The sequence below is a fragment of the Littorina saxatilis genome, linkage group LG16 (assembly GCF_037325665.1).
Source record: "Littorina saxatilis isolate snail1 linkage group LG16, US_GU_Lsax_2.0, whole genome shotgun sequence".
Classification (NCBI taxonomy): Eukaryota; Metazoa; Mollusca; class Gastropoda; order Littorinimorpha; family Littorinidae; genus Littorina; species Littorina saxatilis.
This window is the reverse complement of record NC_090260.1, coordinates 42,947,697-42,973,474: the sequence shown is the minus strand read 5'-3', so window position 1 is coordinate 42,973,474 and position 25,778 is coordinate 42,947,697. Positions and strand designations below refer to the sequence as shown.

Below are 25,778 nucleotides of genomic sequence, written 5' to 3'. Positions count from 1 at the left end.
TACAAGATACAAATTCTCCAACAACAAACTGATGCAAACAAAAGAGAAAGGTTAGAATTCAGTCAAAGCATTTCTGAAAGAATTGAAAACAACCCAGGAGTTCTCGACCTCATTTTCTTCAGCGATGAAGCCCATTTTCATTTGAGTGGACATGTCAACAAACAAAACATGAGATTTTGGGCACCTAATCAGCCCCATGAACACATCCAGCCACCACTGAGCCGCGAAAAAGTAACAGTGTTGTGCGCAATTGGCAAAGGCATGGACAGTGTGTGCCAGGGAACTCTCTCCGAAAAGCGTGCTGGGCGAGAACCACAGAATTGGTAGCAAAGTAAAGTTCAACGATTTTGGTCCTTTCCTGTACTGGAATGCGATCCATTCAGGCTTTAAAAGAATTCTAAGATGCTTGTCTCAAATTTTATCTGAAACAGAAAAGAAAATATCACTTTACAGGAAAAATATTAACAAATTCTTCTTCTTCTTCCAATAATGTTCAGCGATCAATGAATTGACCATTATGTTGGCGAAGTGCAAGTGTGTGTCCTAGATTAAAAAAAAAAAAAATTAAAAAAGAAAAAAAAAGGTGGGGCAGGGGGAGGGCGGTTACTGTGCCTGTATGGCCCTCATTGCCCTCAAGCAGAAGGCATTATAGGAGGGGGCCTCGACAACATCTGATGGGAGATTGTTCCATTCGACAGTGGTCCTCGGGAATTAAATTTTGTTTGTTTGTTTGTTTGCTTAACGCCCAGCCGACCACGAAGGGCCATATCAGGGCGGTGCTGCTTTGACAGTCAACGTTTGTTTGTTTGTTTATTTGTTGCTTAACGTCCAGCCGACAACGCAGAGCCATATCAGGACGAGGAAGGGGGGATGAAGGGGGCCACTTGTCAAGCGATTCCTGTTTACAAATGCACTAACCCATTACTTGTGTCCCAGCAGGCTTTAGTAAAACTAAATTAATACCTACTGGAAGATTACCAGTTTCCAGTATGTTGAAATAGGCTTAACCCATCTACCGCCGGACCCACATCAGAACACTAACAGATTAAACTATACATGAATCGCGAGACAAGCGGCAAGAGAAGAGATTTTTGGAAAAAATACAGGTGAATGAGCAAGAAGGCAGAAAAAAGAAAAGAATTCATGAAGAACAAGAGGCGAAGCCATCAAGGCTCACGTAAGAAATCGACAAACAGTAACACAAACTCAATCACTCCGTCACACACACACACACACACACACACACACACACACACACACACACACACACAAACACAAACACACACACACACACACACACACACACACACACACAGAAAGAGCATAGGTGAAACTGCAAGAAAGCGAGACACTAGATCTAGATCTGTCTGTCTGCATGTAGCCTACTTACAAGGACACGACTGCCAACTAGTCTCGGCGCGCTCAAAATAATAATGACCGAGACTTTCAGTACTTCCTTCGCGTGACCCTCTTACGTCATAATGTGACGTCAATGTAATGTGACGTCTTCAAATGTTAGAGTTTCTACCACAGACATACACACGCACAGACGCACGCACGCACGCACGCACGCACGCACAGACAGACAAAGTTACGATCGCATAGGCTACACTTACGTGAGCCAAAAAGAGAGCATGACAGGAAAGAGGAACCAAAAATCTACCTAACAGCAAACTAGAAAGCTCCTGCGGTTCCAAAAACAGGAGGGGCTTTTAATTTCATAACCGCAGTGCCCCACTGCGGGAACAGTCAACGTGCGCCACACACAAGACAGAAGTCGCAGCACAGGCTTCATGTCTCACCCAGTCACATTATTCTGACACCGGACCAACCAGTCCTAGCACTAACCCCATAATGCCAGACGCCTGGCGGAGCAGCCACTAGATTGCCAATGTTAAAGTCTTAGGTATGACCCGGCCGGGGTTCGAACCCACGACCTCCCGATCACGGGGCGGACGCCTTACCACTAGGCCAACCGTGCCGGTCGGGAATTAAATGTGGACACTTTTTATGGCCCACCCTGTATGGCATTAACTTCCGTTTGATGCTAAGACATTGAAGTACAGACCCTGGTAACAGGGGGAGGTAACTCCCAAAACAAAACAAAGTCTTGTTGTCAAGACCATGTTAGTTACCTCCCCTACCGGTATAATCATTCCCACTGAAACACCACCTTCAAAACATTAAAACGTTTGCGGGGTAGGTAGGGAGGGTATTTACTATGTGATTTGGGTAAGTATATTAATTAAATGAAAATTTATTTTTGAAATTTTCGATTAAATAACATTCTTACGCCAACTCACATAATTATAGCAGAATGTGTGTGTTCGGAGGGAGGGGGGAGACTTAGCTTTGCATCTACCGGTATTTGAGAGTAAATCCTCCTTCTTCTGCATTCGTGGGCTGAAACTCCCATGTACACTTGTGTTTTTGCACGAGTGGAATTTTATGTGTATGACCGTTTTTACCCCGCCATTTAGGCAGCCATACGCCGCTTTCGGAGGAAGCATGCTGGGTATTTTGTGTTTCTATAACCCATCGAACTCTGACATGGATTACAGGATCTTTTCCGTGCGCACTTGGTCTTTGGCTTGCGTGTACACACGAAGGGGGATAAGCCACTAGCAGGTCTGCACATAAGTTGACCTGGGAGATCGAAAAATCTCATATCTTATTTGTCAAGAAAACACACAATCAATTTTCTTCCAAAACAGTCAGTTTTCTTTGCCTGTCTTGTTTAAAGCCCCACTCCGCCTAACAGGAGGTTTACAGAATGAGTAAAGCTTTTCACAAAAAAAGTCATAGAAACACGAAGAAACAAAGCTTTTCACAAAAAAAGTCATAGAAACACGAAGAAACAAAGCTTTTCACACAAAAAAAGTCATAGAAACCGACTCTGGGTGGCCGAGTGGTAAACACACTTGCCTCGGAAGCGAGAGGTTGCGCGTTCGACCCTGGGTCAGGGCGTTAGCAATTTTCTCCCCCCTTTCCTAACCTAGATGGTGGGTTCAAGTGCTAGTCTTTCGGATGAGACGAAAAACCGAGGTACCTTCGTGTACACTGCATTGGGGTGTGCACGTTAAAGATCCCACGATTGACAAAAGGGTCTTTCCTGGTAATATTATGCAGTAGTAGTAGTAAGGCTAGGCGCTTTGCACCCTCGACATTACTAGCTATTACTTAAAGGCACAGTAAGCCTCCCGTAAACCATCACAGATACTGTCAGGCTTTTACACACAGTACAAACACCCTTTCATTTGAGCGCTCACCAAACGGGAACATCCTAGGTGCCCTACGTAAAGAGCGAGCAATTTTCAAAGAATTTATTTTTGCGTGGTTTATCTTACCCCTGAGCCATCGTGAACCCGTGTGATCCAGTTTCCCTTTTTCACAATGCAGTCGTCAGTTTGTAATTTGAATGCGGCTCGCTGTGAGCTTATCTGCAATAGCACGTTACAGTACTCCTCGGATAAGGTGACCCCCCTTGGGACCAAAAAAAATCGTGATCTTATCCGAGGGACACGTTAACCGATCCTCGGATAAGATCAATTCCAGTAGAACAAGAAGGGCAAAGCCCATACGACTCACATGCTTTACACATTTTTCCTACCAAAATACATGTGACCTTGACCCAAGGTCAAGGTCATCCAAGGTCATGCAACACAAAGCTGTTAATTCAAGACATAGGAAGTACAATGGTGCTTATTGGCTCTTTCTACCATGAGATATGGTCACTTTTAGTGGTTCACTACCTTATTTTGGTCACATTTCATAAGGGTCAAAGTGACCTTGACCTTGATCATATGTGACCAAATGTGTCTCATGATGAAAGCATAACATGTGCCCCACATAATTTTTAAGTTTGAAACAGTTATCTTCCATAGTTCAGGGTCAAGGTCACTTCAAAATATGTATACAATCCAACTTTGAAGAGCTCCTGTGACCTTGACCTTGAAGCAAGGTAAACCAAACTGGTATCAAAAGATGGGGCTTACTTTGCCCTATATATCATATATAGGTGAGGTATTGAATCTCAAAAACTTCAGAGAAAATGGGAAAAATATGAAAAATAGCTGTTTTTTAGGCAACATTTATGGCCCCTGCGACCTTGACCTTGAAGCAAGGTCAAGATGCTATGTATGTTTTTTGGGGCCTTGTCATCATACACCATCTTGCCAAATTTGGTACTGATAGACTGAATAGTGTCCAAGAAATATCCAACGTTAAAGTTTTCCGGCCGGCCGGCCGGACGGACGGACGGACGACTCGGGTGAGTACATAGACTCACTTTTGCTTCGCATGTGAGTCAAAAAAATGATCTTATCCGAGGAGATCAGAGTTTAGTTTGAGGCCCCATAAAAGACTTCCCGCCAATTGAAAGTCAATGACGTGATAATGGGCAGATCCAGAGAGAGACACACACTGACATACTGACACTGACACAGAGACCATCAGCTGCATTGGAGAGAGAGGGAGAGAGAGGGAGAGAGAGAGAGAGAGAGAGAGAGAGAGAGAGAGAGAGAGAGAGAGAGAGAGAGAGAGAGATAGAGAGAGGAGGTGAGGTAAGACAGACAGACATAGAAAGAGAGGAGAGACACAGACAAACTGATCATGACAGACAGAGATAAAGAGAGGAGACGGAGAGAGAGACATAGAGTTAAAAAGAGGGAGATCGAGAGAGAGAGAGAGAGAGAGAGAGAGAGAGAGAGAGAGAGAGAGAGAGAGAGAGAGAGAGAGAGAGTAGGGGGGGTCAATAAATATGAAACAAAAGACGATATGTTCCCTCGGCCTCGGACCGACAAAAAAGCTGGTCTGTCAACAAACCACCAAACATCGTTTTTGTCATCATCTTGGTAGTGAGAAAATAAGTGCACAATCAACCCAGGGAGCCATGCATTGAAACACGGGTTCCGTGCTGGTAACCACACGAGTCCCGGTTTAATAACCACTGGCAATCAAAGCTGGCGTGTGAAAGCAACTTTCTGTGTTTTTGAGTTCATTAAATGTTGGGATGAATATGTCAGGTTTGAGGATGCACAGTTCTGTAGGTTCATCTCGGTATTCCACCCCCTCGGCTTTCTGTTGTAAATATTAAGCTGAGTGATCGAATGTGGAAGCTACGTTTGGTCAAAGGTCACAGAAGATTTGCGTCGTGCAGCGAAAGAAAGAATCGCGATCTTGTTTCCGACTCAGTACCTCTTTGTTTTTCATTAGACCTGTCATTCTGCTTGCTCGGCTTTGTTAGATGTTTGCATATCTTGTTGCTATTTTCTTTGTTTTTATTATAGTTTCTTATTTGTGCTTCGTTTATCGATACAACGTCTTGTGCACGGGTCAAAATGTGTGTGTCAGGGGTCGTTTTACTTGAACTTGACGTTCGTGTTTCTCCGAACGTCTGTGTATCGAAACACAGATACACGCACTCCATGACTCTGTAAGAAGACAAAACATATCGCTAGGTTTCTTTTGTTTTTAATAAATTTATGACCTTTCATGAAGTAGTTTTGTTTTGGCACCCGTTTAATGAACCAAAAGAAGAGATGGTTCTACCAAAAAAATAGATGCTTTCACCAAAAGAAAAGATGGCTTGAGTGACAAAGAATTAAAGTACCAAAACAAAATTTGATCCGCCAAAAGAATTGCTGTCTGAACAAAAAATAAAATAAACTGGCAAAAGCAAATATACTCAGGCAAAAGAAAATATAATCAGGCAAAAAATTGACTACTTCAGGCAAAAGAAAATATAGTTCAAAAAAAAAAATGGATAGTCATTCTCCAACACAGTGAAACACTTTGAGAGAGAGGCTGGAAATGTCAAGAGTTGTTGAGAATGACATTGCAAAGAACTGGTCTATGGAACGAGCACCAAATGCAACCGCAGAGCACACCGAGATTGCCGAAGCACCACATCGCACACTGAAAATGTGGACAACAGCGTTTCAGTGGGCAACGTCACCAGCTGAGTCGCTGAAGACTGGGAACACGATCTTCGTGGGATCTTCAACCCTGAAAAAGGAGCTCAAGACTGCCATCCGAGAGACCGAAGAAAAGGTTGAATCATCGTCCTGGGCTGACTTCGAGGAGTATGCCACATGTCGGAGTGGAAGATTACGATCAACGAAAACAATGCAACTGTCCGGAGTTCCTCAAGTGCTACGTGTGTCATCATTCCATGGGCATGGAGATTCGTCTGGAGGTGACCAACCCCCCCTGCCCAGGCCAAGACCATCCCAATCGGCCAGAAGCGAAAGCGCGGGCGCCCAAAGCTGTCGAGACCAGCGCTTATCAGGCAGTGAACACACTGATCTTGACTGCTCTGTACACTGATTTTATCATTTTCATTTAACTTTCTTTGGACGTACAATTATGATTATGTTGATATGGAGTGACACTATTTTGTCTCTGAAAGTACACTAAACTTTATATTTTTTGCTGACAGTAGCTATTTTGTTGTTGAAATAATTCGGTTTTTTGTTGAGAATTCTGTTGCAAGTCTCATTTCTTTTTTTGGTAGAATCAGTCATTTTTTTGCTAGAAGCATCTATTTTGTGGGTGGAAACATCCGATTTTTTGTTGGAATATCTTTTGCTAACTAAGCAATTCTTTTGGTGAAGGCATCTATTCTTTTGGTGATTTAATTTATTGCCTATTTGTTTACTTTTGCCAGTTTGCCAGTTCGTTTTTGGAACTTTGCAAAGCAGTGTCGTGTCGTCTGTTTAGGTCTGGGGAAACACCAATGAAAAGAGCCGAAGAATCCCCGAGCGTTTCTATTGGGTTTGCTTTTGATTATCCATGTATAACCTGCTTCCTGCAACTATGGTAACCGGGGATTTATTGCCTGGGGAACATGAGATTTATTTCCCAGGTGCTTGTGAATGAAAACTCGTGAAAATGATGACAATGTCTTTTATTTGGGCCTAAAATTGGCACTACTCAAATATCGCTTATGACATGCATTACAACATGAGGTCAATTCTAGCCTCACTGCCTCTGCAGAAGGGGAGCGGGCACACTGCAGTTACATCTGTCATCATCCACGGGTCTCACTCTGTCAAAGTAGTTTCCGTTGGCAATTTGATTGGTTCAGCGACTTTTTTGGCGGGAACTATTTTCCAAGTTTTATTGGCGAAAGATATCCTCATCCTTCTCTTTGGGGTAAAATAATCGGGCCAAATAATCTGATGACGTTTACATTTGTGCGTCACTTCTCTTTTGACGTCATATGGAAAAAAAAACTCTGTCAAGGCCGCAGATTTTTTTCCGTTTCAGTTTCGCTTGATCTTAAGCGGTGGTCTTCTGCATTTAGAGACCAGAACGGGGGTCACCTAAAAAGAGGTGTTCCCGTATCCGAGGTCACGCTAAGCGAGGTTTTCTTAGTCATACAAAGAAAGCTTTAGGTCGGGACCAACACCCTGATAGATGTTATCAGAGGTGTGACCTTAAACGGTAGTGACGTTAACCGGGGAGTACTGTATTATGTACCTCTGACTTTTCACGAAACAAACGAATGGGGTTCATAAGAACTCAAGCGATGGCTTTTGACTGCCTATAAACCGTCGTCTGCTACGAAAACAACGACCTTGCGTGACCCTGCTTCTGGGCTTTTCTTTTTTCAAACTTTTAAATCTTCGAATTGTACTGAGATCTTGTCTTGATGAAAAAATAATTCTTTTAGGATTTAAGAATGTTTGTGTAACAAGCTGTCAATTTATTATTTAGATTTTAAAAGTTAGGTCTAGCGCCAAAACGTACAATCATCGCTCAACGGCTATAGCCAGTTGAAGGGAAGTGACTCATTTTTGACCTGAGTTCAGGATGGGTCCAATTGAGATGGTCTCAATCCGAAAAATTAATTCTTTGAAAACTGCTCGCTCTTCACGTACGGCACCTAGGATGTTCCTGTTCGGTGAGTGTTCAAATGGAAGGGTATTTGTACTGTGTGTAAAAGCCTGACGGTATCTGTGATGGTTTACGGGAGGCTTACTGTGCCTTTAAACATTTTCAGCCTTTTTTACTTTTTTCAATTCCCATGCCTGACGCACACCTACAACAAAACAAAACAACATGGTTGTTACTTGTGTCATTCGGTTTATCACCGTCTGCATGTTTTTGTTTTTTTTCCTGTTTGTTTGTTTGTTTGTTTGTTTAACGCCCAGCCGACCACAAAGGGCCATATCAGGGCGGAGCTGCTTTGACATATAATGTGCGCCACACACAAGACAGAAGTCGCAGCACAGGCTTCATGTCTCGCCCAGTCACATTATTCTGACACCGGACCAACCAGTCCTAGCACTAACCCCATAATGCCAGACGCCAGGCGGAGCAGCCACTAGATTGCCAATTTTAAAGTCTTAGGTATGACCCGGCCGGGGTTCGAACCCACGACCTCCCGATCACGGGGCGGACGCCTTACCACTAGGCCAACTTTTTCCTGTTTGAATAAAGTGCAATACTTTTACAACCAAAGTGTAAATGTTAAGATGTTTACATAATGTGTTAGGGATGATGCAGTTAAAACTGATATTAAATGTAAATTAACCTGTGACAAGTCAGCAAAGTGCAATATCCAAACATGAAACCCACACACAATTTCCAAACATCATGCTTTCCTTTCCGACACATGATTCCATCCAGGTGAAAACAATGATGTGAACGCCAAAACATGGTGGGGTTGTTGTTTTTTACAAGCAAGCCTAACACCAACAAAACATGGTGTTAATAGGCATTTGAGCAAGCTGAAACACCAACATAACATAGTGTTAATAGGCAATTTTGTTTGCTTGTTTGCTTAACGCCCAACCGACCACGAAGGGCCATATCAGGGCGGAAATAAAAGGCATTTGAGCAAGCTGTAACACCAACATAACATGGTGTTAATAGGCATTTGAGCAAGCTGTAACACCAACATAACATGGTGTTAATAGGGATTTGAGCAAGCTGTAACACCAACAAAACATGGGGTGCTGCATGTTACACCAGCAATAACATGATGTTAATAAAATTACAAGGAAGCTGTGACACCACCAACACAAGGAGTTTTGTAAGTCTACAATAACATGAGGTTACTTGGACTGAGTTAAACCAAAGCTTTAACTCCATCATAACTTGATGTGTTGCATGTTACAGCATGTCTGTAACATAAGATAAGATAAGACAACTTTAATGTCCATTTTCATTTCACACGAACAAGGAAAAAAATATGTTGCCACCACATCGCCTTTCTATTAAGACAAACACACGATCATTAAGCATATTATCTTTACTTTATTTGGTGTTTAACGTCGTTTTCAACCATTCAAGGTTATATCGTGACGGGAAAAGGGGGGGGGGGGAAAGATGGGATAGAGCCACTTGTCAATTGTTTCTTGTTCACGAAAGCACTAATCAAAAAATGACTCCAGGGGCTTGCAACGTAGTACAATATATGACCTTACTGGTAGAATGCAAGTTTCCAGTACAAAGGACTTAACATTTCTTACATACTGCTTGACTTTCTTTCTTTCTTTGGTGTTTAACATCGTTTTCAACCATTCAAGGTTACATATATCGCGACGGGGAAAGGGGGGAGATGGGATAGAGCCACTTGTCAATTGTTTCTTGTTCACAAAAGCACTAATCAAAAATTTGCTCCAGGGGCTTGCAACGTAGTACAATATATTACCTTACTGGGAGAATGCAAGTTTCCAGTACAAAGGACTTAACATTTCTTACATACTGCTTGACTAAAATCTTTACAAACATTGACTATATTCTATACAAGAAACACTTAACAAGGGTAAAAGGAGAAACAGAATCCGTTAGTCGCCTCTTACGACATGCTGGGGAGCATCGGGTAAATTCTTCCCCCTAACCCGCGGGGGTAATTAAGCATATCATCAAACATAAGTACACTACTAAGATTAACTTATAACATGAGCATTTGAAGCAATAAGCATCATCACTGACTGTGCTTGCCCTTGAGTTGCTGTAAGATTTTAAGATGACTTATGTAAATTCTGGAGGATGTAATTTTGGTGCTACAAAGAACCGACGCGCTCACAAAACAAAACGAACACTAGAACTGGAAAATTAATTAAAGTTTTATTGTGGATATGGTCATACTTGTCAATGTCATAGGAATCAGGAATCAGCTCGTAATATCAATCTATACAAAGCTAAACATAAACCTATGGACAGCTAAGTAACCTATATAGGAGCGTGGCGGAAAAACTGATCTAAGTTTAGAATGTGAATTAAAGCTAAAATGTGAAGTAGAAATGACTAGCTTGAGTGAGAGTGCAGAACAGTAGAGTGTGAAGCGTGGAGCATGGAGCGAGAAGCGCGGAGCGTGGAGCGAGAAGCGCGGAGCGCGGAGCGAGAAGCGCGGAGCGGTGGAAACTGATAGAAAAGAAAAAACTAAACTTAGAATTCGAAACATCAAACTAAACATCAAAGATGTCCTAAAAACATAAACATCAAAGATGGACGACAAAATGGCGGCCGAAACAAGATGGCGGCAAATCAATAAAAAATCACCAAGACAAAAATATGTTAGAAAAACCCTACATAGAATAAACGTAGGACACAGAAACGGAAAGAAGACAAAGAAACGGACAGAAGACACAGAGACGGAAAGAAGACAAAGAAACGGACAGAAGACACAGAGACGGAAAGAAGACACAGAAACGGACAGAAGACAAAGAAACGGACAGAAGACACAGAAACGGACAGAAGACAAAGAAACGGACAGAAGACACAGAAACGGACAGAAGACACAGAAACGGACAGAAGACAAAGAAACGGACAGAAGACACAGAAACGGACAGAAGACAAAGAAACGGACAGAAGACACAGAAACGGACAGAAGACACAGAAACGGACAGAAGACAAAGAAACGGACAGAAGACACAGAAACGGACAGAAGACACAGAAACGGACAGAAAGCCATAACAAACAAAGATTCGAAACGAAAATTACACGAATTCGGTAAATAAAAGAAACATAGTCAGAAATGGATACTCGCCTTTGACAGCATCAATAATCTAAAACAGACTCAAGGCGAGCAACTGAACCTGAACTACAAAATAACTTAAAACAAAACTGGAGGCTGGCAGAAAACACTGGGCCCCGGAACAGAGCAAAAAAATCTATCTATCCTAAAACATCTTGTTCCGTGAACGGCTTCCCAGTAAGTGACGACGAATACAGGCTATCCACCACAGAGGTGAACTAAAAATACTGCGCGTTACTACAATATTACTGTTGCAAAACATGCGTCCCGTGCTCTCCGGGGAAAAACTCCATAGGCTGTCCAGCGTGAGCCATACAGGCACATGAAATTAATATCAGAAAAACGCCGGCCACACTACCTTGTTTATAAATTAGTTCGTTACAAAATTTAAAGTCAGTACAACAAAAACAAAGGTCGTACCAGGACGCTCATACTTAATAAAGAAAAATAAAAGATAAAGAGCGAGCTAGACCCGCACGCGAACCTACAGAGGTGGTTGCAAAATGGGAACAAATAGGGACAAAAGTGAGAAAAGTGCAAGAAAAGAGGTGAGAAGGAGATCAGAAAAAGGGGAAACCACCACCACGGAAAGTCGCATGCGAGTCAAGCTAGAAGCATGACTAAAAAACACAAGCAAAACAAAAAGAATCTAAATACACAGAAGGCTCCTTAGCAGGGGCATTCACACTGACGCTCATAATCACAGCGCATGCAAACAGTCGCATAAACCTCACACTTACACACACACACACACACATGGTCTAACATGATGTTTTAACTGTCGCAAAATGCGGTGATATTCAAAGCAATATCGCAGCGATGACTTCAACAAAATCCAATCAAAATCTGGTGTTGTCGTGAGCACCAAAATAATAATGCATAATATTTCTATAGCGCATATATCCAGGGTTTAACCCTGCTCAAAGCGCTGTACAATCAAAAAACTACGACAACATAACATTATTTAACGTGCAATCACACACATATCAATGAATAACTCGTTGCTCTGTAAAACATTATCACAAACACACGCACGGGCACACACACGCACTACATAAACCAAATTGCACAATAATACATTATCACAAACATACGCACAAACGCGCGTGCAAAACACATACATGAAAAACTATGTACAGTACAATCATGGGACAAAAGTGACCATCAGAAACGGATCAGGCTTGAAAATGTATTTTATGGTAAATGTTTGTGGAAAAGGTGTGTTTTTAGTTTTGATTTGAACTGAGATTGGGAAGAGCAACTGCGAAGGTCAGCGGCGGGCATATACTGAACATCATCGCTTCAACGGCTAGCGCAAGTTTTATCTCTGACTGGATGCTTCGTTTCTGCGCAGAATCTATTACAACAGGAATACACAGTTAACTCCCAACCGAGACGAAAGTCATTGCAGACCGGCCGCTTTAAATGCTGAGACGGCTGTGGGAAGGAGACCGTGATATTGTTGCATCACTCCCAAATGGTTACGGACAAAGTATCGTCTGCTTCATAGCCAAAGTTGATTATCACGTGACACTTTTGCCATATGTAGAGTTGTTTGCACAGTAAGTACATCCGCGAAAGATAGCTCGCTTGAAACTGTCTTACATATTAATTCCTTTGTAATTTTAAAATTACACAACACCATGAACAAGAAGGGCAAAGCCCATACGACTCACATGCTTTACACATTTGTCCTACCAAAATACATGTGACCTTGACCCAAGGTCAAGGTCATCCAAGGTCATGCAACACAAAGCTGTTAATTCAAGACATAGGAAGTACAATGGTGCTTATTGGCTCTTTTTACCATGAGATATGGTCACTTTTAGTGGTTCACTACCTTATTTTGGTCACATTTCATAAGGGTTAAAGTGACCTTGACCTTGATCATATGTGACCAAATGTGTCTCATGATGAAAGCATAACATGTGCCCCACATAATTTTTAAGTTTGAAACAGTTATCTTCCATAGTTCAGGGTCAAGGTCACTTCAAAATATGTATACAATCCAACTTTGAAGAGCTCCTGTGACCTTGACCTTGAAGCAAGGTAAACCAAACTGGTATCAAAAGATGGGGCTTACTTTGCCCTATATATCATATATAGGTGAGGTATTGAATCTCAAAAACTTCAGAGAAAATGGGAAAAATGTGAAAAATAGCTGTTTTTTAGGCAACATTTATGGCCTCTGCGACCTTGACCTTGAAGCAAGGTCAAGATGCTATGTATGCTTTTTGGGGCCTTGTCATCATACACCATCTTGCCAAATTTGGTACTGATAGACTGAATAGTGTCCAAGAAATATCCAACGTGGACGGACGGACGACTCGGGTGAGTACATAGACTCACTTTTGCTTCGCATGTGAGTCAAAAATCATTATCGACGATCGCGAATTTGATTATATCAATAACACATGAAAAGCTCCAGGTATGTAAACAATCGTTTTCCTCGCTAGACTAGGAAACTCAACGCATCGTGTCAGGGGTAAAAAATGAGACCTATTTTTAAACCTGAGTTCAGGATGCGGCGGGCAGTGATATTCAAACAGAAAGGATTTTTTTCCGTACGTTTTCATTGATACTTTGGGGAGCTTTTCAGAGCTGGACCTGAGAGAGCGAGCGGGCTCGTAGATGCTCAGTACTGATGATAGGTATGGGGGAAGGGTGTTCTCAAAGTGCCTACAAGAGAGACATGCAATTTTGTACTCCACCCTGGCATCAACGGGAAGCCAATGGAGCTTATTGAGGAGAGGCCGGCTTACAAAGCACAACTCTAGCAGCACAGTTCTGAACCTTTTGGAGGCGGCTGAGGAGGGTTGAGGGGACACCAGAAGGAACAGAGTTGCAATAATCAAGCCTAGACAGGACAAGAGAGGAGACTAGCTGAGTAGTAAAAGTAACTGAGAGGAGTGGGCGAATGACATTGATCTTGCGTAAGTGGAGATAGCAGGACCGACAGAGGTGGGAAATGTGTTTGTTCAGGGAGAGGTCCTGATCAAGATAGACTCCCCGGTATTGTACTGCAGACTTTCTTTCTTTATTTAATGTTTAACGTCGTTTTCAAGGTTATATCGCGACGGAGGGAAGAGGGGTTTGTTTGTTTGCTTAACGCCCAGCCGACCACGAAGGGCCATAAGGGCGGTGCTGCTTTGACATAATAACGTGCGCCACACACAAGACAGAAGTCGCAGCACAGGCTTCATGTCTCACCCAGTCACATTATTCTGACACCGGACCAACCAGTCCTAGCACTAACCCCATAATGCCAGACGCCAGGCGGAGCAGCCACTAGATTGCCAATTTTAAAGTCTTAGGTATGACCCGGCCGGGGTTCGAACCCACGACCTCCCGATCACGGGGCGGACGCCTTACCACTAGGCCAACCGTGCCGGTCCGGGAAGGGGGGTGATGGGATAGAGCCACTTGTCAATTGTTTCTTGTTCACAAAAGCACTAATCACAAATTTGCTCCAGGGGCTTGCAACGTAGTACAATATATTACCTTACCGGGAGAATGCAAGTTTCCAGCACAAAGGACTTAACATTTCTTACATACGTACTGCAGACTGAAATGGGACAAAGTCTTCACCAAGGGCGAGATTATGGGTCGATACCTGTTTCAGACTATGTTTACTTCCTACAGCCATGAGTTCTGTTTTGTCGTCATTTAATTTCAGTTTATTTTTGTTCATCCATTGTTTTACGTCCTGGACACACAGTGTGGTCTCATCAGTAAGTTTTTGGAAATCAACCGGAGGGGCAGCTTTCTCTATTTCCGTGTCATCTGCATGTTTGTAGAAATCAACCATAAATTATGTCGCCAGATGACTTGCGTAAGGGCTGCATGTATAACCTAAAAAGGATGGGCCCCAGAACTGAGCCCTGATCAAGGGACACCAAACTTCAGAGGGAAAAAACGAGAGGTACAGTCAAGAATGCGTACACACTGACTGCGGTTTGACAGGTACGAGGCGAACCAATCGATTGCAGTGCCTGTGATGCCAAACGTGACTTCAAGTCGTCTGGGAAGGATACTGCGGTCTATCGTGTCAAAAACGGCCGACAGGTCAAGCAACGCCAGCAAAGAGACTAGCCTAGGCCTATCGTCAGCGTTTGATTGAAGGCCGTTCATTACACGAAGGACAGCAGCTAGTTTCCGTGCTGTGGTTTTTACAATAGGTAGATTGGAATGTCTCTAGAAGGTTGTTGGCGCAGCGATGGTCCTGTAGCTGAAGCAGAACAGCTTTTTTAGGATTTTAGAAACAAATGACAGATTTGAAACAGGTCTGTAATTCTTTGGAATATTTTGATCTAGGTTTTGCTTTTTGAGAAGTGGTGTGACAATGGCCTGCTTAAGAATGTCATCGACCAAACCAGTGGCGAGCGAGTCGTTAACAAGTTTTGTAATGACAGGAGCAAGCTCATCAATACACGATTTAAGTAGATCTGTTGGTATGGGGTCAAGATCGCAGCTCTTTGTTGGTTAACTGACAATCAATTCACGTACAGTCTTTTCAGAAACAGCCTTAAAGCTGCATGCCACTGAAAATCGGAGAGTCGATGTAATGTTAAACTTCAATAAACCCATTGAAACTTGAAGCTTTGTTATGGGGGCGAGGACGCCCCCATTCTATACGGATAGTTTAGAGGTTGACCATGGGCAGCGCCATTTTGTTGTGAAATACGTCATCAGTTTGTGTACACAGGAAGTTGTGACATCCGTCACCCTATGGGAGGGGTGAAGGCAACATTGTTCATCTGTAGAAAGTTGTGAAATCCGTCACCCTATGGGAGGGGTGACGTCAAAATTGGTCATCACAGAGTTTGTGTAACACAGGAAGTTGTGAAATACGTCACCCTATGGGAGGGGTGACGTCAAAATTGTTCAACAAAAACATGATATGTCGCATTGTGCAGGGTCAACTGCAACAAACTCAAACCGAGCCATTCATACCTAGCTGTATTTGAGTGACTTATATACCCGACATTTTTATTTCTTATTTTTAGCACAGGTGTAGGAAAAATCATGAACCAAAATGTTATTTATTTTCTAATTTAACATTTTTTTTACAAATATGACCATGGTCTTTTAAACATACAGTGACATTAAACATTGTTATGTTAAAAAAAAGAAAAAAGAAAAAAAGCTTTTGTGCACAAATCAGAAAATACATTGTACATTTTACCTACAGGCCAAACAGTGTCTGTTGGCGGCAAAGGGCCCAGCAAGTTGCTATTTTTAGATCGATTAAAAGTTGTCAAGAACAGGCGCTTACATTTGGATGTGTCCACTGATAGTAGGTTTGGTTGTGATCAATCAGAATGATGTAGGAATAAAAATGTATGACAGTTTGGTATGATGACATGTAATTCAAATATGCTGAAATGTAATATTATACATGATATAATATTATTATGGCTGTTGCCATGACCATGAACCCCAAGAAAGGTTTAATGTTATGTAAAATCAAAATACCAAAATCAAGCACCTACTAATCTGATCTACGGTGCGGCTTGGACCTAATATGGATGGACACGCAACTCGCTCAGCCAGCCAGCGCTGCGAGACTTACAGCGGCCAACTTCGCCGCGGCGCGCTCACTGGCTCAGTATTGAACTTGCGTCAAGGCCGATGCGCGTAGATTCCCAGAATGTTTACTTTCGGTTAGATTCTTCGACAGCATTCGCATATGGCATTCCGTTTGTCAAATAATTATTTGGATACTTTTTCATGTTTTTTTCACCAGTTTTAGCTAAATAATCATTATTTAGAAGCTCATGTGCTAAATAAGTAATTGTTTATAAACAATGTAAAACAATTCTAAATAATTTTTTATTTACGTAAACCATTCATTATTTACCTAAACAATTCATTGTTTACGTAAATAATTCATTGTTTACGTAAATAATGATTTATTTACGTAAACAATATATTATTTAGACTTATATTACATTGTTTATAAACAATCAGCAATGTTTCTAAATAAATCATTATTTACGTAAACAATGAATTATTTACGTAAATAATTCATTGTTTACGTAAATAATGATTTATTTACGTAAACAATATATTATTTAGACTTATAATACATTGTTTATAAACAATCAGCAATGTTTCTAAATAAATCATTATTTACGTAAACAATGAATTATTTACGTAAACAATTCATTGTTTACGTAAACAATGAATTGTTTAGCCAAGACATTTTCCATTATTTAGGGGTTTCTAGGATTCGCTTCTGAACTAAGTTTTATGTCTTTCAGTGATTACTATAATTGAATACAAGGTCTCTCCACACACTCTTATCTTAAAATAGCTGTTGTTTGGATATTATTTTGTTTATTTTACAAGCCGAGTACGAAAATAACTGATCTCAAACACAGTCAAAGGTCAAGGTCAATTAAGGGTTTTCTCTGCCGGGAGTGTTTAGTGTTTGCATTTTCTTGCTTGAAGTTGTTGAAACACAGTATTTTCCCCTTATGTTCTCTGTTCTGTTTATGTCCCAACAACATGCCTGTCTTTCCATTTCTCTTCCTTTCATCGTTTCATTTCAAAGAGAAAAGTAAAAACAGCTGTGAACCGTTGAAAAACGGGAAACAATGCCTCCTGGAGTGACTTCCCTTGCCTTGAAAGCAAGATGGAGAAACAGCGACCGGGCAAGAAGCGAACATATTCTGAGCGATTGTTACCAGAGGAGAGGCGGCGATACCATCAGAAGATTTTGGAGAGTGATGGGAATTATCCGTATGACATTCCAACCAGGTGCTGGTCAGCAAATCCGGACGATCTGCCAGAGCTGAGTTACATCAACATCGTAAATTATTTTGTGCTTGGCAAGAACTGAGAAGAGTGCATGTTGCTGAAAGCTTACAAACGTTTCGATTCCTACCGACTTTTTGTCTCTGGCTGGGTGAGGGATGTCAAGCGCTACAGCCCTGATGGCTGTCAAAACTCTGTCATTTCTGCAAAGGTAAGAATGTGCTTTCAGTTTATAAATATAATAATGAATGAACGTGAGTGTTCTCTGTCTTGTGTTGCAGATTTCACTTGTAAGTTGCAGTTCAGGATATTGTGTTGAGGCTTTGTCTTTAATATATTCTTCGCTTTAGTTTGTATTTTTGACTACGACAAAAGCTGTAGATAGTCTTGAATATATTTATATTTTGAAATAGCTTGCAAAATATTATATTTATATATAATTATAATGAGCTTCATGTTCATATTCAGTTAAAAATCTGTTTGTTTACTTTTCATTGTTAATGTTGTAAAGCACATTGACATTATGTGCGTCTTAGAGTTATATTCATTCGATTGACCTAGCTGAATGCTGATTTGTGCGATCTTCAATTTATGTTTCAGGTTCTTCATTCACAACGCCTTAATGAACCAGCACTTTCTCCTTGGACCATCGCCACTTTTGATGGCAACATACTGTCAGCACACTGTACCTGCATGGCCGGAGTTGGAGAAACCTGCATGGCCGGAGTTGGAGAAACCTGCACACACGTCCCTTCACCTTCAAGGAGTCAGCTGTTGAGTGTGTGTGACAGACCGCCATTTCTGTTTGGAATCTAACAGTGAGGGGATGCTTTGTCTGCGCAAGGACCACCCATACTTAAAAGTTAAATAGTCAAGTACCGGTACAGTGCCAGATTGTTATGACCAGTTCCTCCTACTGCGATTTCATGGTGTGGACTACTGTGGATAAAGTTATTGTCTGAGTATTGCCTGACTGTGATTTTTGGGCAATGTGTGTGGAGAAAGCTTTGAAAGTGTTCAGACTCGCAGTTTTTCCAGAGCTAGTTGGAAACTGGCTGGACAGAGAAGCTGAGCCTCTACAAGCAGTGGATGTGAACCAGGAGCAGCTGCAAACACAAGCCGTGAAACGCAGCAAGAAACAGTGACAATGCCAGACTCGCTTGCTCATGTGTGTGGGAAAACAAACATCATGTATGACTGTACACACAGAAAGTGGCCAGTAGTAAAGTTGTAAAGAGGGAGAGAAAAGAGGGCATGTAATGTTTTAAATCACAGTTCACACTCACAGAGAAGTCATTAATTGTTCCATTCCTGTTTCATTTTATTCTTAAAGTAAAATCATGCACAGATGTAGGCATACATTTTGTTTAGGATCACCGACCACAATACAAAGTCAAGTGCTACAAGTATAAATTATGATGCATACAGGACATTATTTTGTGATTGTTTTACATCCACTGCTGTGAATAACAAAGAATCATGAGCAGTTTGATTATCAACTTATTCAGCCAGGTATATTGTTCATTCTCCTTGTTCAATGTTTCCAGTGACACGGATTGGCTGCTTGATTTAGGGAACACATAAGAGTGTGTGGTCCAGCGTAGTTCTGCATCAGTACAGTCAAGTAATACAGTGTTTAAATTGGCAGTGGAACTGAAAGTTAGTTTCTATTATCAACTAGTTCTGTTTTGATGACAACAAAATTGAACACACTTATTTCTGCAAAAAAGCGCACAGGTCTATTTATCATAATGAATAGTTAATGACACATGCCCACAGTATGTTATTTCAATTTTGAACATTTAGTGAAAGTGTTCTTCTCTTCACTTTGGCTTCATACCTGCAATACTGGTAGTGGTATGTTCAGTGTTGCTTGCAGTTGCATGTTATTGGTAGTTTAAATGTGTGCTCGCATTTCAATTTTGCAATGCTCCTTATCTTGTTTCCTGTGTAGAGCTATTTTGAGGTTAATCAGCATAATTCAACCTTTGTCAGTTGTGTCAATACATGTCACATTTATGCAAAATGATTTCAAAGTGTATGTTAATGTGGTGTGTGTGTGTGTGTGTGTGTGTGTGTGTGTGTGTGTGTGTGATAGAAAGAGTGAAATCTGCTCTTGAAATGGAAGGAAATAGCAGCAGGTCAGATCATATACACATGATACATGTATGTGTATTCAAATTCAAGATTCCATCCAGTGAAAACATAACAGAAAAACTGTTGCTACTGCTCATGTGAGACCTGCATCAGAATTAGATACAATACACCACAGTTTAATTAACACATTCTTTAAACAATGCCTTTATCTTCAAATTCAAGATTCCGTCCAGTGAAAACATAATAACAGAAAGACTATTGCTACTGCTCATGCCTGCCAAACGGTTGTGTGACGTGTCTAGTGTGTTGGCGAAGTGTCTTGTGCTTGTCACTTCTCGCTTTCAGCCCTCACCGCTGGCTAGCACCGTCTGTCCTTTTTAGGACAATGCGAAAAGAGAGCAGAATGCGTCAGTCTCTCCTGCCAGTACAATAACCTCTCCACAACAAGCCCTATGTAGTGCCTCCATCGCGGCGACAGGCGTAAACTGGGTACCGCAAGGCCCCAGGCTAGACTACAAGGACTCGGAGGAGGTTGGCCCCTAGACGTGCGGCATGCGGGCCCACCGGTGTGTGGAAACGCCCAGGTGCCCACGAACCAACCTCCAGCTATGGGTCAAATAGCCGGGCAGGATAGGCTCGTCAACCCTGGCAGGCAGCTATCCTAAGAGAAGACCACTCTGAATTCAAAACGAGGGTAGAGGAGGCTCATCATCCATGGAAGGAAACTCGTCTAGGAGAAGGAAAACTCCGAAATGAAACCCACGCAGTCCCTCGAAGACGGAACGGCACTGGCCTTTTTTAGGCGGGGAGCAGACCGGGTGCCTACGCTATCCTCGACAAATGGTTGTGTCATCAACGAAGCTACTGCTCATGAGAGACATCAGAATCAGATACAAGACACCACAGTTCAGGGGTGTTGCTAGACATTTTTATGTTGGGACATCTGGCCAAAACTGTCAGAATGCTTTAGGACATTTTGAAAAAATTTCGGCCATTATTTTGGCTCATCGAAAGTCACCGCAACATTGAAGCACAAGAGGTAATCATTGTCTTAGGAACACAGAACATATGTTGCATACTGCAACTGAAACAATCAGCTTTGTTGATTTAAGTAAAACACAAAGACACCAATTCTTTAAAACTTTTTCAAACCTTTAACTTTAATGTTTTGAAAGTAAAACAATAAAACTCTTCCAATCTTGACAAGCCTTTCAGTTGGAAATATGACTGGTGAAACACCAATAAAACATAAACACACTCTGACACCGTCACATAACATTGTGATTTTATCCATTGTTTTGAAGGTTTCCTGATACACGAGCACATCTATGGATCTGGCATGGTCTTTGCTAGCGAGGTGGTCAGTTAATGCTGAAATTTTGGCAACCTCCCCTGGTGAAAATATTTTTACATCCACCGTTCTTGCACAGTTTGCAAAACATGGACCCACCCTCATAGCTAAGCCATGGGTGTAGGCCTTGGGTGAGCCAATTTGCTTGAAAACCACGATTTGGATGTCGCTTTTCAATCTCAGCAGATGTCGATACGCCGGTGAATGTGACTGTCGTCTGCTAAGCTTGTGTCGTCTGCTTCCATCGACTCGACAACACTACCCCTATCACTCACACTGTCCACGTTCGCGGTGTTGCTGTTATTTTTTTCAGAAGCACCTACCTTGGCGAAGGGTAGCACACCGTGGCCACTGATCAATTGAGTTTTTTTCTTCTTTTTTGGTTGCGACATGATGTTCGGCGAACGCAAACGCTGAGCCTGAGCGGTCCGCAGAAAGTGTGGTTTCCCTTGTCGAAACCACTCTGGCAGCTATAGTTTTTGTCAATGGCTTGCGCTCAAAACACTGATGTTTCGTTCTTGGTATTCACGAAGAAAATAAACGCCAGTCAGTTGTCTAAGTACATCGGCAGCAGTTTTATCAATCAATCAATCAATCAATCAATGACGCTTATATCGCGCATATTCCGTGGGTACAGTTCTAGGCGCTCTGCAGTAATGCCGTGTGAGATGAAATTTTATACGGCCAGTAATTGCAGCCATTTCGGCGCATATTTACCTTTCACGGCCTATTATTCCAAGTCACACGGGTATAGGTAGACAATTATTTGTTTGTTTATTTGTTGCTTAACGTCCAGCCGACTACGTAGAGCCATATCAGGACGAGGAAGGGGGGGGATGAAGGGGGCCACTTGTCAAGTGATTCCTGTTTACAAGTGCACTAACCCATTATTTGTGTCCCAGCAGGCTTTAGTAAAACTAAATTAATACCTACTGGAAGATTACCAGTTTCCAGTATGTTAAAATAGGCTTAACCTATCTACTGCTGGACTTACATCAGAACACTAACAGATTAAACTATACATGAATCGCGAGACAAGCGACAAGAGAAGAGATTTTTGGAAAAAATACAGGTGAATGAGCAAGAAGGCAGAAAAAAGAAAAGAATTCATGAAGAAAAAGAGAGCATGACATGAAAGAGGAACCAAAAATCTACCTAACAGCAAACTAGAAAGCTCCTGCGGTTCCAAAAACAGTAGGGGCCTTTAATTTCATAACCGCAGTGCCCCACTGCGGGAGTAGACAATTATTAACCGGCTGTGCCTAAGCAATTTTGCCAGGAAAGACCCTTTTGTCAATCGTGGGATCTTTAACGTGCACACCCAATGTAGTGTACACGGGGGGGGGGGGGGGGGGAGTTCGGACACCGAAGAGAGTCTGCACACAAAGTTGACTCTGAAATAAATTTCCGCCGAACCTGGGATCGAACTCACGCTGACAGCGGCCAACTGAATGCAAATCCAGTGCGCTACCAACTGAGCTATATCCCCGCCCAAAAGCCTGACCAATAAAAAACCCGGACAAACCTTGGCCGATTCAGACGAATACTCTTCGGACATTTGGCCGATAAGTACATGAAAGTTTCGGCCAAAGTAAAAAAAAAATCGGCGATTCGCCGAAGGGCCGATCCAAACGACACCCCTGGAGTTTAATTAACATATTCTTTAGTCTAAACAATGCCTTCAGTTTGAACACTAGGCTGTGCAAACATTGACAAGCCCAGATGATAAAGTGACTATTTTGTCCAGTGTTACCACTTCTTCCTCTTCCCTTGCAAACAAAAGATCAGTCAGAATATCAGAGTTCAAAATTGTGTACTTTCCCCAAAGAATACCGATAACTCGCTCAACATAAATTCTCAGATTAGCTAGTTTGCGTGTTGACTATCTCATAAGCTGTAAGATGACTCTTCTTTCTTGTAAAGGCAGGGATTTTCACTTGTGCACCTCTCATAGCCACTAGTTCATTAATGTCAAATCCCCTGTCGGCCAAAATGACATCATTTTGTACAATATTGTCTAGATACCCACTATTTGCAGTGATGTGCTTGTCACTTGAAAGCCCACCCCACCCTTTAGAAATAAAAGAAATATGGCCTTGAGGTGTAATTGATATTAGGTATTTAATTTATGGTGCACAAAATTGGTATTACTATCGTTAACAGTTATACAGGGTTTTAAAACTATCGTTAACTGTTATACTTATATATAGAGTTTCAAAACTATCGTTATCTGTTATATAGTTTCAAAACTATCGTTAACTGTTAAATAGAGTTTTGAAACTATCGTTAACTGTTATATAGAGTTTTGAAACTATCGTTATCTGTTATATAGAGTTTCAAAACTATCGTTAACTGTTAAATAGAGTTTCGAAACTATCGTTAACTGTTATTTAGAGTTATAATATATCAATAGCGCGTTTGTGCGCGCTATTGCTAAAACTATGAATAACAGATAACGAGGGTTTCGCAAAACGGCGGCATGGTGCGCGCAAGTGATATTACTATCGTTAACTGTTATATAGAGTTTCTAAAAATAGCGATGGCGTGGTCGGATGTTTTGATGCCGGCAAAATGGCTGCTGAACGTTTCGTTCGAGCAGAGACATGTCTCTGGTTCGAGCGAATTTGCACTAAATTACTACAACATGATTTAGTAGATCAGGGATCGCGTTTACGCACGATTTTTGCGTATTTGACGCATTTTAAAAGTCGTTGGCGCGTTTTTTTCGCCGCGCCGCGTAAGCCATACGCAAAAATATTGTAACTTTTTCTTGTCTTCACGCAGCGCTTTTGCTCTGACTTAATAATCACCCGATCCTGAAACTGACTATAGGGCTCGAGAAGTGACGACACACATGAAATCTGCGCGTCAAAACTAAAGTCCGTTTCTTTTTGCATCGAAGTATCGCAAACGAACGTAACGAGGGTATTACCAGATAATGTCTTGTCGGATAATGAAACAGACATTAGCTGCTCTCCCATCTCGCGCTTCCAAAAGGCGGAAAGTGTGTCTAGTCGTATTAGAGCGGGAAACAAACTCGCAAGGCCCGAAGGTTGGAGACAGCAGGGGTGTTATTCGACAGGCGTGCGCGGAGTTCGACAGGAAAACTCGCCGTATTTAGGTAAGGAGTGTCTTTAAGTCTTTCGTGCGTGTTTTGTTTGTGTCTGTACGTGTTTTCGTAGTACGCAAAAATATTGGTCCGTGACGCGTTTTTTTCGTTTCATTGCGTATGACTTACGCGTTTTTTAAAAAGCTAGCGCGATCCCTGGTAGATCATATTCAACTAACTGTCGTCTGATAAGTCCATCATTTCGCTGCTTCGTTTAATCAAGTAATCAAATCTTCATTACAGCTAGGACGCTTCCTGTTTTCACAGAAATATTGGTCAGTGTCAGCTTGACCCGTTCTAGCTACCGCGCTGTGTGCGGGTCAGTTTGTACACATACGGCTGGCATGCATGCAGTGGGCAACGGTACACGATGCGAAAGCATGCAGTGTTTTCCAAAACGCGCCTTGGGGGATGTCACTCGGGAAACACGTTGTTTTGTGTTTGTTTTGAAAAAACCCCACTGTTTTGTGTAATGCGTCATGGTCTTTTCCGCGAATATTCAGTAGGCCTACCGTCTTCAAACCGCACACGTGAAAAACGGTACGGCCGAAAGTACAAATGATAAAGCTAATATTAAACAAACTCAACAATGATTTGAGAAGACGACAACAGAAGAACGGTCACTAACTAAATAATGTTGTAGTTTTTTAAATTATGTTTCTAGTTAAAATTTACATTTTGTAGCAAAAAGACAGTTTTGCAATGGCATTTCAGGGTTTTCCCATTTGGGAACGATACCAACGCGCTTTTGATAAAACTATCGTTAGCTGTTATATAGAGTTTCTGAAACTCTATATAACAGATAACGATAGTTTCGAAACTCTACATAACAGTTAACGATAGTAATATCAATTTGGCGCACCATATTAATTGTATTGTTGTGCTTGTAGTTAGACCAGGTGAGTGCACTAGCGCTATAGCATCAACACTGGAGGGTCTCTCAATGAATATATTTCAAAACAGTCAATAATGGACACTACTCTGTTCCATGGATAGGGAAGGAACTGTGGCGGTATACTTGTCTTTATACTTTGCCTGTCTGGCCAGAAAACAAGTGGCTGCAGTCTGTGGTAGTGGTACATGATATGCACAGTCTCGTGAAAAACTTTGCTGGCAGATGTTCTTGACACAGAAAAGATGTATGCCAGGTGTTGCAGAGGTGTGTTAAGGCGTATATATGCATGAATGAGAGCTTGAAACTGTGTCAGTGCTCTGCGCGAGTGTGTTGGCAAATGCGATGCAAGAAAATCGGGGATATAGCTCAGTTGGTAGCGTGCTGGATTTGTATTCAGTTGGCCGTTGTCAGCGCGAGTTCGATCCCAGGTTCGGCGGAAATTTATTTCAGAGTCAACTTTGTGTGCAGACTCTCTTCGGTGTCCGAACTCCCCCCCCCCCCCCCCCCCCCCCTTGTACACTACATTGGGTGTGCACGTTAAAGATCCCACGATTGACAAAAGGGTCTTTCCTGGCAA

General features: G+C 41.9%; 2 long non-coding RNA genes across 2 annotated transcripts in view; both read right to left on the bottom strand.

The window, feature by feature from the left end:
* The window catches only part of LOC138949675 (uncharacterized), a 349,293-nt gene that overhangs the window by 203,856 nt on the left and 119,659 nt on the right, over positions 1–25,778 (bottom strand). The gene's annotated exons all lie outside the window — the stretch shown is intronic.
* On the bottom strand, positions 797–25,699 carry LOC138949679 (uncharacterized). Its single transcript, XR_011450397.1, has 2 exons — positions 22,127–25,699; positions 797–963 (listed from the first exon to the last, which is right to left on the bottom strand). It is a non-coding gene; the product is annotated as an uncharacterized lncRNA (long non-coding RNA).